At 36.3% G+C, this 15,208-nt stretch overlaps 1 protein-coding gene across 14 annotated transcripts in view; it reads right to left on the minus strand.

Moving 5' to 3' along the window:
* Positions 1 to 15,208, minus strand: part of PMCA (plasma membrane calcium-transporting ATPase 3) — a 765,800-nt gene that overhangs the window by 131,548 nt on the left and 619,044 nt on the right. Inside the window, exon 1 of one of the 14 annotated variants that reach the window (XR_014131791.1) lies at positions 12,843 to 12,992. The exons of the other annotated variants lie outside the window; for them this stretch is intronic. The gene's annotated coding sequence lies outside the window, so the exon portion shown is untranslated. Of the gene's footprint in view, positions 1 to 12,842; positions 12,993 to 15,208 lie in introns of those variants that run through there. 14 annotated transcript variants of the gene reach the window in all.

Genomic DNA, 15,208 nt, shown 5'->3' on the forward strand with positions numbered 1-15,208 from the left:
GCACGAGAAAAAATAGTCTGTTTCTATTGAAAGAGATATGTCTCGAGACGGATCTAGCCACGAAAGTTTTCTCGTCGAGTGTACAATTCTAGTTATAGAACCGTAGATTACAGAAATACAGAAACAAAGAACGATTTTCCACAATTCAAATGATTTATTTTCAAAAAAACCTTTTCAGTAATATGAAGAAAAAACAGATGTAATACGGATAATTAAAATTCTAGAGTCTTAAAAGTATGTTTACCTTCCCCGTCGTTGATATACCAAATAGCTGGAACGAGAAAACGGAAAGAACTAGTTTCAGAGGTGGCCTATAAACTCCAATTGAATATACGGAAGTTTTAGTTCTTTGGTCTTGCACCAAAATGAAGTTTTACCAATATTATTTGGATTCAGTTGAAAAGAAGAGAAAACAGGAAGTGCTAGCTTTTGTTAGGAAAATTCTTTTCCTGAGCATAAGCTACGATGAAAATGCGTCATTTGGCTTATGTGGGTTGTGACATCAGAGAGTATTTCCTTCCTCTTCAAGATGTTCATTTGGATTCCTATGCATCAAAGTTTGGATTTGGAGAATAGTAGTACTAAGTTTTAAAAAATACGTATACACTACGATTTCACTTAACTTCCGACAAAGCACTTGCTTCTCGATTTATGCAATTTGTACTTTTACATTGATTTTTTTAAACTCAGTTAATTGGTCACAAGCATTTCACAATTTCTGCTTTAATACTAATGAGCAATTGGGTTTCTTATTTTTAGTTAGAATATAGCACAAGTGCCCATTCTTCGCGCGAGAAAAATGAGGTTAATGCAAAATAATTTCGAGATCTGAAAAGTTGTGGAACATGGAACGCTGATCATAGGACCGTTATTTATTGACCCTCAACACAGTTGCATATATGGAAATTTTTTAAATGCATTTTGTGCTCAACTCATTCAATATGAAAGACAATACTGCTTCTTTCAGCAAGATGGGGCAACACGCCATAATTCTAAGGTATCCCTGGAACGAGTCCACAATGTCTTCTCTGAAGAACGAACTGTCAGCAAAGGTTTGTGGCCACCACGTTCGCTGGACCTAACACGTGATTTCTTCTTGTGGGGACACCTGAAGATTAAGGTCTATGAAACTAATTCACACACAATACAGGAACTGAAAGACAACATCAACCATGCAGTTGCCGCCATCGATATCCGAACTTTACGCCGGCTGTATCTGAATATGCTTACACGTGGAGAGCTATGTATTGATGTCGCAGGGGGCACGTTTAACATCTTCTATAAATGTATTTTTCTCTCTATTTTTCATTGTAAATAAATGGTAAACCCATTTCAGCTCTTCGTGTCTGTAATTGCACTGCATTTCCTTTATTCTTACATGAGCTGCTCTTATCTGCGCCACCTTGTATAAATGTTGACCCCAACACTCGACTGGAGTCGAAAATTAAAAAAAAAAAATGGATTTGTATTCGACTGGATGTGGTGGTGATCTACGTGTGTACAAAATCTGGAGACTCCAGGTGACTCCTTTCTATAAGAAAATTTGATAACAGACACATTAGTTTTCTTTTATACATTAATATATAGATTCTACTATTTGGTCTAGTCTAACAGGTAAACATGCTGTTTTAGCTCAAGGATATACACGCTTTAATATACTGAACCACCATTTTGTTTATTAAGAATATTTAGATGAAAAAGATGGTTGCCATAGCATATTGGAAGGGCGAATTCTAATCCATCAATATGTGTTGTTTGTTTACATGACTTTCCTTCAGCAGAAGTCAATACTCCTACATGACAATGTGATAGCAATCAATGGTGCTTCGATCGTGAGATTTTATTTTTTGAAACACCAGGTGCATTCATTCACACGTTCTTTTTTTAAATAACATCAAATGAACTAGATACGCCCTTGCAGCTACTCACAAAGACAACTAAATGAGTTTCCATTATTTAAACTTATCTTCAATTTACAAACAGTAATCAATAAACTGTTAAGCACTCGTGAACTGAGCGTTCAATTTATTCGTTTGAAAAGCCGAGAAATAGATGTAGGGCCTATTGTGTAAGGACTTAAGCCAATGCATGTTATTCCAGTCCAAAACCAGTGGCAAAGCGTAATCCCACAAATGGGGTAGTTCCGATAAAATTCCGATGCAAATTCATGGAAGTCCTACTGCCCTAAAGCTACAGTATTTCCATTTTCAAGATGTTCGTCTTGGTATACTAGTAGTGTTTCCCTCTTAGTTATTAAATGTTTGCTTAAATGACAAGAGTAGTACAACGGAAAGTACTCTATATACACACTATTATTATTATTATTATTATTATTATTATTATTATTATTATTATTATTATTGAGCTGAGCGGAGCGAAGCGAAGCTCTTATACTCGGGTTAGCCGTTTGGTTGTCCGCGAACTCCTCCTAGACCGTTTGGCCGATCTCAACCAAACTTAGCACGCTGATAGAGTATGTCGTGCTGAGTGACAACATAGGTCGAAATCAAAAATCCGATGTACCATCGAGGAACAATCACCGAAAAACGCTTGCATAGACTTAACATGGGGAAAAAGTTTTCACGCTATTTTTTGTCAACAATTAAAAATTGCATTTATTATTGCATAATGGCCAGGAATGATTACGTAGTTTAAGCTCGCTCAGCTCATTTCATTGCAATCGGATACATCCATTGCATTCCTAGTTATTATTATTATTATTATTCAACAACTATTTAGGTAAGGAAAACACACATTATGTATTAACAGAATATTCATATTTAGCTCCACTACAAATAGTTTGAAGTGCAGTTCATATTTTTTTCTGTCTGGGATTTGCAGGGGGAATGAGGGGAATTCGTCCTCACTTGCTGTTTTCATTTCCTGCATATTTGAAAATGGATAGAGAGAAAAAGAAAGTACATTCTTACAGCTAGCTGTCAAATTTCTTGGATAAGCGTTTGCTAGTTGCATCTCTCAGTTTCAAGTAAGCACAACACTGCATTTAATTAATGCATCACGTGATAATGACTTCACTAGAAATGTCAATGCTCAGAAGGAACTTCACTTGAATCAACGCAAGATATTTAATATTGTATTCTATGCAGTGGCATATTTAAAGGGAAGGTGGGGGGGACCTCCGAGCTTAATCACTCACCGAAATTTTATCGCAACTTTTTATTGCTTTATGTATACTGCAGAATTTTCACATTTCCAGGAATAAATTTAGCAAAGCCCCTTCCGAAACAAACAAAGCCCTCGAAACAAAATCGTAAATACCCCACTGATTCTACAGGGTGATTCTTTTAAAACTCGTGGATTTCAATTGGGACTAGAATATCTAACTGAAGTCTGATTTTCATGCAGTTTGTAGCAAATGATCAAGGAAGGAAGGGAGATTTATGGGACTATGTTTACTGGTTTAAATTCATCCGGGTTAATATCGATCACGTTTCAAGAAAAACAGCAAATTTTCGTCAGCGTACGTACCTTACAATTGGAACGAGGTGTGGTGCAGTGTAGAGATTTGAGTTTTCTTTTCGTTAGATGGCAACCTCACCAAGGTCAAGAAGAGGTAGGAAACTGGGACGCTGAATTGGGAATTGTGCTGTACTGTTCTGTGCTACTGTGTGAATATGATCACGGCACAGTGAGAATAGTGTATTCTTTCGAACAATACGAGTTTGTCGTTAAAAGTTTTGGAGAACTGAATTTGTTATTGCTATGTAAAGGGCATTCAGAAACAAATTTTGTTCACGTTTTGCTCCAATCAGGAACATAGTGTGGTCACTAGTAAATGAATTGGAACAAACAGGATCGCTTCTGAGTGAGACAGGGACGCATCGGATCCCGCAGGCGGCTGTTGTGGAAGATGTCAGTTATCGACTCCTTAGGTCGCCCAAGAAATCTCTCCGTTGTTTGTGGCAAGAAACCGGCTATAGCTATCCACATGTGATTTATGGGTGTTACTACTAACGCTTCATTTGTATTCTGACTAACACTTAATTTGTATTCTGCAATTTCGCTTAAAAAAATCCAAAACCTCATTCCAATTGTAAGGTACACTGGTGAAAATTTTGTGTTTCTCTTGAGGTGTGATCGATATTACTCCGGATGAATTTAAACCAGTACACAATTCTAGACCCAAATGAAATTCATGAGTTTTAAAAGAATCGCCCTGTATGAAATGGAAAATTCAACTAAAATTACACACAAATATTATTATTTTATCTTGTACGGTAGCGTTTGGTAAATTTATATTATACACGTGTACAAGCTATTATGGACCAGGTTGCATGTAATGAAAAAAAGCTACTTTGAATAACTTCTGAAAGTATATACCTAAATTAAACTAGTTATCACTAATAGGAAAACATAATTCTACACAGAAACTTCTTACTCTATGTTAGAAATCATTTTATAACATATTAGCATTAAAATATGTCTTCAACGCTAAAACTCAACTCCCAGAGGCGAGCCTTCGCAACTTCCCAACAATGCGTGCAATCCCCAGCGATAATAGCTTCGCTCCCTGAGCAGCATAGCCCGTAAGCCTGTCTAGCGAGCTGGTGAGGCTCAGACGGAAGGGTCTCCAAGTGATTCCAACCTACTATTTTCTTACCGAAAATACCGAAATGTTGAAGTATTGATTTTATTTTATAAGAAACTAAAGATAATGAAAATATACGGTAGACAACAAGGTAGGCCCGGCCTCAGAGCCTCATAGTACGCTTCACCACTGTCCAAAACACATTGCTAAAAACAAAGCAAAGTTCCGAACGAGTACAGAGAAGTAATGGTATCAATATAGCCAAGGGAAGTTATGACGTAGATTCTGTAAGTTCTTGAAATAAATTTCTTCATTCTGAAAGTATTTGAAGAATTTAGTCAACCAGTTACAACAGAACTAAGTTTCAGAGTGAAATTTAGCGCCACCTAGTAATAAACTACACAAATTGAAGGAAATTTATTTGAAGAACTTAGCAGAATCGATACGATAGTTTACCTTGCCTGAAGAATTTGGCTGTATTGCTTGCTGACAACCAGTTGGTGATGTTCTACAAATACCATAATTTCAGAACGAAGAAATGTATTTCAAGACCTTGCCAGAATGGTTATTGTAAATTTACCTTGGCTAAAGAATTTGGCTGTAATAATAACATAACATTTACTCTTTTGTACTAGTTTGGAATTTGGCTTTCTTTTTGAGAGTGTTTTGGGGTGAGGTATCACAACTCTTTGTACATTTAATTTGATTGGTTGCTGCACTCCATATAGAATAGTTCACTATACAGGGTGGCCCAAAAGTAGCTATGCAGTCCCATATTGATCAACTCATGGTTTTTTATGTCATTTCTTATTGTTATTCATCAAGTAAACTTATTATTTGTTCTTAATGTCTTTTTACTTGTATCTTAAGCTCGGAAAAGCCGAAAGAAATAAATCTATAAGCTATAATGTTATACTTGATCAATGCAGGGGTGTATACCTACTTTTAAGCCACCCTTATATCTTTTTAAATAGTGAGAAACTAAGAGTTAAGAATAACAACCCGGACAAATTTCATTACATCTGGTCAAGGGTGCCGATTTCTCTGTAAATTCGGGGGGGGGGGTGCATTCAGATGCAGAAAGCATATATGAGGATTTTGAGACAAATTGTATTCAAATTATGCCACATATTGTAAATTTACAAATAGGGGGCCTACATGAGCTTTGGGGGGTCCGGGACCCCTTGGTCCTCCAGGATCGGCGCCCGTGCATCTGGTCCAAAAATTTGGAAGATACCATGATCAGTCAGTGATATTTCACTTGACATGTTAGTGTAGATGTAACTTTGTTAACCTAGGAAGGACTGATAAAAATTCGCCGGCCACTTTACTTTCTCATTGAATGCAAAAGCCAAGAAAGAAGAAAAAGTCAATTCCGACGTAGGAACTCTTCTACATTTTGGTCGAAGAAATGTTATGTAGTGTCCAATCTCGGCGAAGTAGAGAAAATTATTTTGAAACAATAACACAGTGTCATTTCCAAAGCCTTCTCTCCAATAAAATTACTTTCAAAAAATAGTTGATATTCAGCAATTTTCTTATTGTTAACTGTGTAGTGACATGAAGCTTACGTGTGTTTACTTTAAACTTCTTTAGGTCGGCATTTCAGTTTGTGTGCAGTGATGCCAGCCCGTGGAGAAAATCCTGTTATGCGAGATTTTTTTGACAATTTTTCCAACAGAGATAAAAGGAATTTTTCGCCGAAACTGGCAACATATATGGGATTTTTCGTATGTACCTATATAGAATCTACGCCAACAAATTCTTTAGGGACGAAAAGTAGACCCCCCTGAGTGAGTCAAGAGTGTGAAATTAGTACTAATTTTTACTTTTTCTTATCTCGAAAGTACTGTACATGCTACTGATTGTGAGAAGTTGTTTGTGGAGTGTGTGATAGTCAAAAATCAACTGCCAAGAAACGAACATTCTCGTAAAATAAAATAATTAACAAAAGAGTAAAAGAGAAAATATCATACGAGGAAGAAAAGAAAGAAAGAAAAGTATCAAACGAGAAACAATCAACTTTCAAAATTTTCGGCAAAATATGTGCAAAACGAATTTTTTAAAGGATCGTTCGGATCAGTATGACGTGAAGGTGCAAAGGCGTGATGGACACATTGCATTCCTGACAACAAAACACAAGGAATACTTACTTACAAGCTATTTTATATTCGTGGAAGATCAAATAGTTTCATTTATTATTATTATTATTATTATTAATCATCGTGTAATTAGTATAACGTGGGAAAATGACAAAGCAAAATCACACCTTTTGACTCTAGAGATGGAATTTTGTAACTTTTCACGTTGGCAACACTGTGTGTTAACAAAACACGAGAAGGGAGAATTAACTGATGTGGGTCCGGTTCTGAAAGAATTCTTGTGATGGCTCAGAATCAAAATTTTCTATATATATATATATATATATATATATATATATATATATATATATATATATATATATATATATATATATATATATATATATATATATATATATATATTTTATGTAGAGCACAGCATATGAAATGATTCATAGATAAGTAATTAATTTACTTCGGAAAATCGAAATTAATCAACTTCGGTTTACAACGAAAATACACAGTACATATCACCCTGACAAGTGAATGCCCAAGAAGTAGGTTGAGAATGTGAAAAGATTGATTTCGCAAAAGTGATGATAATTTCAGTATTATTACAAATCAGTGTATCAAATACGAATGATAGTTTTTCTTCGAAGACGTAAATGTTGAGGAAAATTCCAAGTTCAAAATGTCACAAAGTGAATGAAGACGAAATTACTACTACTTCTAGATGGCGCAGAGAATCAATAATTTAGGAAGCAGGTGATAAAACAGTGACGTGCGTAATCCACCTGGTATTACAAATCTCACGTGCCTGAGTTCAATATCTCAATCTGCGCACCAAAGGTGAGCGTACCACCAATGAGCCAGTCTATGACCCTCACAAATTTTCTTTCTGAATTTCGTTTCCCAGTTGCGTCAACAGACGCTCCACGAATATGCATACACTATGTTAGCGGCTTCCTTTGGAAATAGCAATCAATGAATTAACGGTATGTAAATCCCATTTCCAAAGCCAAGACACACGTATTTTCGCAAGGCCATTGACCTAGTGCATGAATTGATGGCAATTACTTCCCACTATGCATACCTAAAGTAGAAAGCAAAAATCACTTACCCTATATAATATATACACACCACTACAGGCAAACGTAATTTCCTCTAACGTCATTTCCACAGAGGCCATTTCTTTGAAAGCTTCTACAAACACTACTTCTGCAGATTAGATAGTCCTTCCTGATAAGATAGTTCAAGCTTCTTTGGATAGCACGATAAAAGTGGATAGAACCGAAAACAGCGGCAAACAATTACCCGGCCAGTCGAAATGATACTTTGTGCTAAGATTGTGAGTTTGACAATGTAATACTACGGACACATTGGCGATTGGAGAGTCAAAACAAATAGGAAAGTGAGTCATACATTATACAATTTGTTTTAAAATTATCTAGAATTGTTATTTGCAAATAGATTCAAGACAGTATATTGCAGTTTCTTTACATTTGACCTATTTGAAAGCCTATAATTTTCCAAATACAGCAAAATATACATACAATAAAATATGACAGATCTCGCCACTTAGAACTTCACAATATAAGCCTATGAATAATTAATTTGAGTTACATTGTTCACAGACTTACACAATTTTATTTGGAAGATTTGGAGGGGTTAAGAATAAAGTAAAGAGGGATCTTTGGGTAATAAGATTTCTTTTTTTTTAAAAAAACATACTTCTCTTAAACAATGAAACTTCTCATACTAATAGGTAAAAAGTAATTGTTTCAAGAAAATTACTTCTACAAAAATAAATTCTACCATTGCACGACTGAAAAAGAAAACAATATGCAGGTAGCGCTTTTCTATTTAGTCATCATGCATAAATAGAATTTATTTTTATAGAAGTAATTTTCTTGAAACAATTATTTTATACTTTTAAGTAGGATACGTTTTATTAAGGAAAGCATGATTTTAAAAAAAATATATTTTTATTTTCTACTTTTAACACAAATACTCGTTGTAGAATTTTGTTTGCTTCGATTCTCATTTACTTTCCGAGACTACGTGTTTTTTGACATTATAGTCTACCTGAGGAAGAGATTCGAGACACAAAAAGGACATTTTTGTTGGAGTTGGGTAAAGAAATGGGAATATGACTGGAAAAGGATTAGTTGCTGTAAGTTTCTCGCCATATTCTATATATATAAAATTAAAAATCACTATGTTTGTGACCCTAAATCTCCTGAACCGCCCGACCGATCTCGATCAAACTTGTTACTTCGTTTTACCTACAAAAATCTTTCTTTCTACATTTTATCATGAAAGCATCAATTCTACTATTTTACATGTATTATTTTTATGTTTTTCTTTTAAGGGGGTTGAACTTAGTCAAACGGCATTGAGGGTGTCACTATTAATTCCAACGACCCCGAGAACTGTGGATTAAACACCAATATTGGTTATTTTCGATTATCTTTATATCACCTACTTCCCACCTCCACCCACCACCCCCATAAAAGTGGACGATTAATTTGAACGTAAACGGTATCGGGTGGGTCACTATCGCAGCGACATCGAAAACTATACTTTACACATTAATATTGAAAGGTTTTTAAATATCACATTTTCTCCACCTCATCCCTCACTCCTTACGTCGATTGCGATAAATACTTAAGTTAGACTATGATCCCTCATGTACTGAAAATCATCAAAATCGGTCCAGCGCTTATATACATACAAGACATTTAAAAAAAAGGGTTAAGTTTAGAGTTACCCCTCCGCTTTTTATAAAAATCAGGAAAATTTACAGGAGAAATGAGGTAAGAAATGATAATTTGAAGTTTTTATTTGATGTTTAGGAATGTGAATTCGGCAGGAGAATTATGTTTAATACGAGAAAAGATATATGGAAGTTAGTACTATTTGCCGGATGCGGAAGCATTCGCGGAAGGTTTCAGCAGCATGGTAGTTGTAAAATATGGCGAATATGGCGAACAGGTGTAACGGATGCGCAAAAATAATGAAGAAAACCTTTTAAATTTTTGTGAAGCCCACGGAGTACTGAAGTTAAGTGAAATGTAACAATTTTTAATACTTTAAGCACTGGTTTTTGTATGTTGCAAAGTCCAAGGGCAACTCTGGACTGGAGGGGCAACTCTAAACTTAAGCCAAAAAAAAAAAAACTAAGTTGCATTTTGAAATAATAAGAAAAGAAACAAGTATACTTTTCGTAACAAATTTATTGTTACATGAAAGCCAGTACCTTAATGTACTTTTCTACATAGTTTCAACCAACACTAAGGCACTTATCGTATCGTACAATAAGCTTGAGTACCATAATCATAGAAGTCTGCCACCTGATTCGATAACCACTGCAACATGGCCGTTTTGACATCATCGTGGTCATGGCGCTGACCACTAAGATACTTCTTCAAATGCAGGAACATGTGATTACCATTGGGTGCTTTACCGGTACTGTAGGGTGGGTGATCAAATTTTCCCCATCCAGATGATATGATAAAATTTTGAGTTGAGTTTGAGTTGATTTTGAGTTTAACGTCCCTTTTCAGCAGCGAGGCTATTTGAGACGTGGACCTATTGATTAACGTGGAATCCGAACCACATGAGCTCCCACCAGGAATCGAACTTGGGTCTCCCGTGCCAAAGGCGCGTTCGATGAAATTTTGAGTTTGATTCGCCGCGCGTGGATAGGCATTGTCATGAAGCAAAACAATGGAACATAAAGCGAAGATTCCATTTCATTTTTTCCTTTTCGTCACGGAAGCAAGAGATGAAGTTTTTCGAAATTCATATCCTAAGGGAATAAAAGATGGGTCAAATTGAGTTCTAGAATACCTGTAGTTAGGGATATGAAACTCTGGATATAAACTCACCAACGAAAATAATCGAACGTGGGTGTTCGGAAGTTCCGATCCTAAGTGGGAAAGAGAGGAAATCTTAATAGTATCAGGCCGTCTAAAAAGTATTGATCCTTTTGCTCAACAGATGGAGCTAGTGTCCCAAATATCAGGGTTGCTGTGGATTAAGCCCAAAGCCATTTGACAAATGACAGTTGAAGCTAGTAGATATGCAAAGTGGGTTAGAACTCTTAGAATGAGATGTAAGATATCACTGAATCATGAATATCACTGAACTTTCCGCACAATTGCAGCACATTTTACAATATTATTTCAAATAAAGGTGCAATTGCTGCTCAAGTCCGTGAAAAAATTTGCGCTGTTTATGGGTAAGATACGTTATTAAAAAGCAACAGTCAAAAGATGGTCCAATCGCTTTCGTGCTGGTGTCCAAGATGTTCCTCACAGTGGGCGAACAATCGCAAATAATAAAATTTGAAGATGAAACAGAATAATGTTGGAAATCAGTGGTGTACGCAAAAGGAAATTGCTGAGTTTCAAACTCGTCCACTTTCAAAAATGACCATATTAAAATATAAATACAAATAACACATGTGTTCTGAGGCAACAACTACGATCCTCGATCCCTTTCATGTTTTCTATATACAACACTGGTGGAAGAAATGTCCTAATGTTAGTGTTTCATCTCTCCATATATATAAAAATGAAAGCATTGTTTGTGAACCACGAGACCGATATCGATCAAATTTGCCACATTTATCCAGGTTTGAGCCTGGGATGTTTTTTTTTATTATTATTTTACTTTGATGATGCAACATAGGAGGAGGGGAGTGGGGAGATATTTAAAAATGATTGAAAATTACCGATATAGAGTCGAATCCATAGTTTTCGGGGTCACTGAGACGAACAGTGACACTTCCGATGCCGTTATATACAAATTCAGCTCTTCCTATCCAAATTGAAACATATTCTCTCCGTACGAAGAACGGATACTCTGCTTGTTTAATGATAAAGACAACTAAGAAACTTTATATTTTTATGTTTTACATGCTTGCCTTGTGAAACACCCTTTTGTTAAATAAATAACTATTACCAGTGGTGTAAGGAGAATTTTGTCTAGAGGGTGCAGTTCAATCACCTAACTTCGTATCGTTTCAGAACACTCAACGCGAATGTTTATCTATCCACCATTATGCCTTGCAGAAAGGGGAGAGGGGTTAAAACCCGGAAACCCCTACCGTGAGTACGCACTGGGCCTTATTAAAAACAGTGATAATAGAACATGAAAGACCCTTGTTAGCATTTAGTACAAACGACAGAGGTTACATTTCCAATGAAAGCAGTTTCTCCTTAAGCCTGGAGGATATAACTGAAGAAGCATAAAGACTATTGAAACGCTTTACAGAGTACACCGCTTGAGTGCTTTGTTCCGTTCCAAGAACTTTCCGTAAAATCATTCAAATTAGACCATTCTGTTGGAGATTCTCATTTGAAACAGAAAGGCAAATTCAAGAGTGTGTAGACTCGACAATAAAATTAAGTGTAATTTAACATTATAGGCAATTTTCAACATTGTTAATAATTTTCTTCGAAAATATTCAGCTCGACATAATGAAGAAAACTAAAAATACGAAAACAAAATCAAAATACCGAGACAACGTTTTTGTTAGTGTACTAGTAGAGGTATTATCTGCTACAGAGATTGGATATACAAAAGTGATTGTTCAAGGATACACAATATTTGATTTTAAAAAATAGAAGAAAAACGAGACTACGATACACACATCATCATTATCATCATCATTATGAGATACACACTCAATTTCTTATTTTATTTCGTCAACACTTTTCGGTCCTCGAACCCTGCCTTTTCTTTTCAATCAACAATAGCTGAGAAGTAATCACTTTTAACACTAAACAAACAACAGACTTGATTACGAAGTGCTATTTGGAAATACAACAGTCCTGTTCCGTATGTCTTTCGTGAATGAGGTCTTAGGTTGGATTCCCGATGGGAGAGCATTGGTCGCACTACATTTCTTCAGATTCCAGTTTGTCCCATATAGCCTTTCTACTGAAAAAAAGGCGTAAATACCAATCGATCCCTCAAAAGTTCAATCTCATTGATCATCAATTGTAAAAGCTTAAGTTTAAAAATCATAAATAAGCAAATTAGAAATTTTCTAGAATTCGTAAGATGTGGAGATGCGGGGGTTGTACTCAAAGGGACGAAATGTATTTAGACTTAAAAAATACCTTTATGTTCTGTTGATTCATTACGCTTTTGAGGAATCGTTGTGAAGACAGTAGGACATAAAAAAAAAGACCTGAACATACCTGTTTACCAAGTCTATATAGGTTCTCACTGTGATACCAATTCACTCCGTCTTGACACTCGGCCGTCATTCAAACAAAATTTAAGCACATCCTTCCCTCTTACTTCGCCATATTTCACTCCACATTGCTTTTCACCCGTAGTCTTCAGATTTGAAACGGCAACAATTCAGTATTAGCATGGATGGGTGACCAACAAGAAAAACATATTTAAAGAGTGATGCATGCTTCTCACGTGGTGATGACGCGATGCGAAAGGCGTCATTTGTCATCAGAACTTCATTCACTATTAGTGACGTCAATGACTGATGAGTTCAGGAAAAAACAAACTTATATATTTATAAATAAAATCCTCAAGAAATGACATGCTGACTTCCTGAAAATTCAAATCACAATTAATGAAATGAAATGGAATCTTTGAGTTTAACGTCCTACGATTATGCCTTTTAGGCTAAGGAAGACGATGATTAAGGCAAGTGGATGATGGAAGAATTGGTGGAATGAGAATTATTTCTCTTCTCTTATAAAATGAAATCTTTCAGTTCAACGTCCAACGATTATGCTCTTTAAGCTAAGGGAGACTATGATTAAGGCAAATGGATGATTATAGAAGAATTGGTGGAATGAGAAAGGGGGAGAGGAGAAAACGGGAGTACATCAAGAAAACTCACGGACACTGCTGTCCACCAGCAATTTACTTGGTCGGGGATCGAACCAACGACCCCACGTACCAGGCGTAAGTGTTTTGAGTTACCGCGCCTCTTTTTCCTAAAAAAATATTATTCAGATTAATTAATAATTGTATTTGATATCTTGTCATATCTTAACATTTTTAATTTGTTTCTGGGATAAGAGATGAAAAGAACATGACTGGTTTTCAGCTTACTTCCGAATATTCCATGCGACATGGCATAAGCAGTGCTCGAAATAGTCCGGTATATGCCGATATCCCATACCGCCACTTCATTCCACTTATTTTCATACCGCAATTTTTAGAAGCAAAAATCATATACCGGCATATTAATTTTATTAATATGGATTTAAAATTCTATAATGAAACAACCACTACTGTAGCTTCCTCGAGTTTAAGAAAAAGTAGCTACAAATTTAGTTGTCGATACAAACACAACTGTGACCTTGTATTACATAAAATATGCTTTCCCTTTTGTGCTGATATTGGCTCAAGGAAGTTTAATTTACTACGGATAAAGAGCCCAAAAATAAAATAACAATCGGCGTACCTTTCATTGTTGTATTGAAGTTGAAGGTTTTATTTTGCTGTTTTCATTAACACTTTTGGTCAACTAGTAAAACAGAAAAATCTTTATATATAAAGTTTTTACGTCCCACGTTTATGCCGGCTAGCCTAAAGGAGACGGTGATGATGAGAAATTAATGTAGGCTAATGGTGGAATGAAGAAACTGAGAACCCCGGGAAAACCCACGCATATGATGTTTGTCCAAAACAAAGCTCACTTCGCGCGAGCTGGGATCGAACCAAGGACTACATGCCCCAGAAGTGAACGCTTTACCACTGAGCTACCGCGGCTCTTAAAATGGGAAAATAGTAACTAATAACCTGTATTCCTTTTCTAAAAGTGAGCTTGTTCAATTTGACACTAAACACTGAAAAATATTGAGAGAGCAGAAACAGCGACTGTCAGAACTACTAAGGTGCATTGCACCTATAACAGCATGGCCTTGAGACAACATTTGGGTGACTTCACACGGGGAAAAAAGCCGTCGTGTAACTGGAACAAGAAATGTGATGAGTTTGGCCCAGGAGTTTGGTGTTGCCTACTGCACTGTTTCACGTGCATGAAGAACATTCCGAACCACAGGCAATGCTGTGCATAGGATAGATGGTGGTGGTCGACCACAGTCAACTACAGCAGAGGACGACAGCTACATTATAAAACAGGCAAGAAGGAATAGACGTCAAACAGCAGGTGCAACTGCAAACGCATATAAGAGGACTGCAAGTCTCCACATGGGCTCGTCGAGTGCAGGGGGATGGTCCCTTTGCTCGATGGCCATTACGGTAATTTCTGTTGATTTTTGAACGTGGTACGCTCACGAGTCTAAGTTATAGGGACAAGGTGGTGCTCCTCGTGTCTTATCAGATGTGCAATCTGCTCCACTTCTTTATAGATGATAATAAGCGACCGTAATGAGCAGCGCACGTAGTAGAACTCTTAAAAACAGACGATATTCGGTGAATGAACTGGCCTGCACGTTCTCCGACTTCAAATCCCATCGAATACGCTTGGGATGTTATGGGAAGACGTCTTTCAGCACGTTCAGACGCATCAAGGACCATCCAGCAGTTTTCAACAGCGCTGATGGAGTAATGAAACTTCATTACCACA

Source organism: Thermobia domestica, chromosome 6 (genome assembly GCF_964235325.1).
Source record: "Thermobia domestica chromosome 6, izTheDome1.hap1.1, whole genome shotgun sequence".
In the NCBI taxonomy this organism is placed as follows: domain Eukaryota; kingdom Metazoa; phylum Arthropoda; class Insecta; order Zygentoma; family Lepismatidae; genus Thermobia; species Thermobia domestica.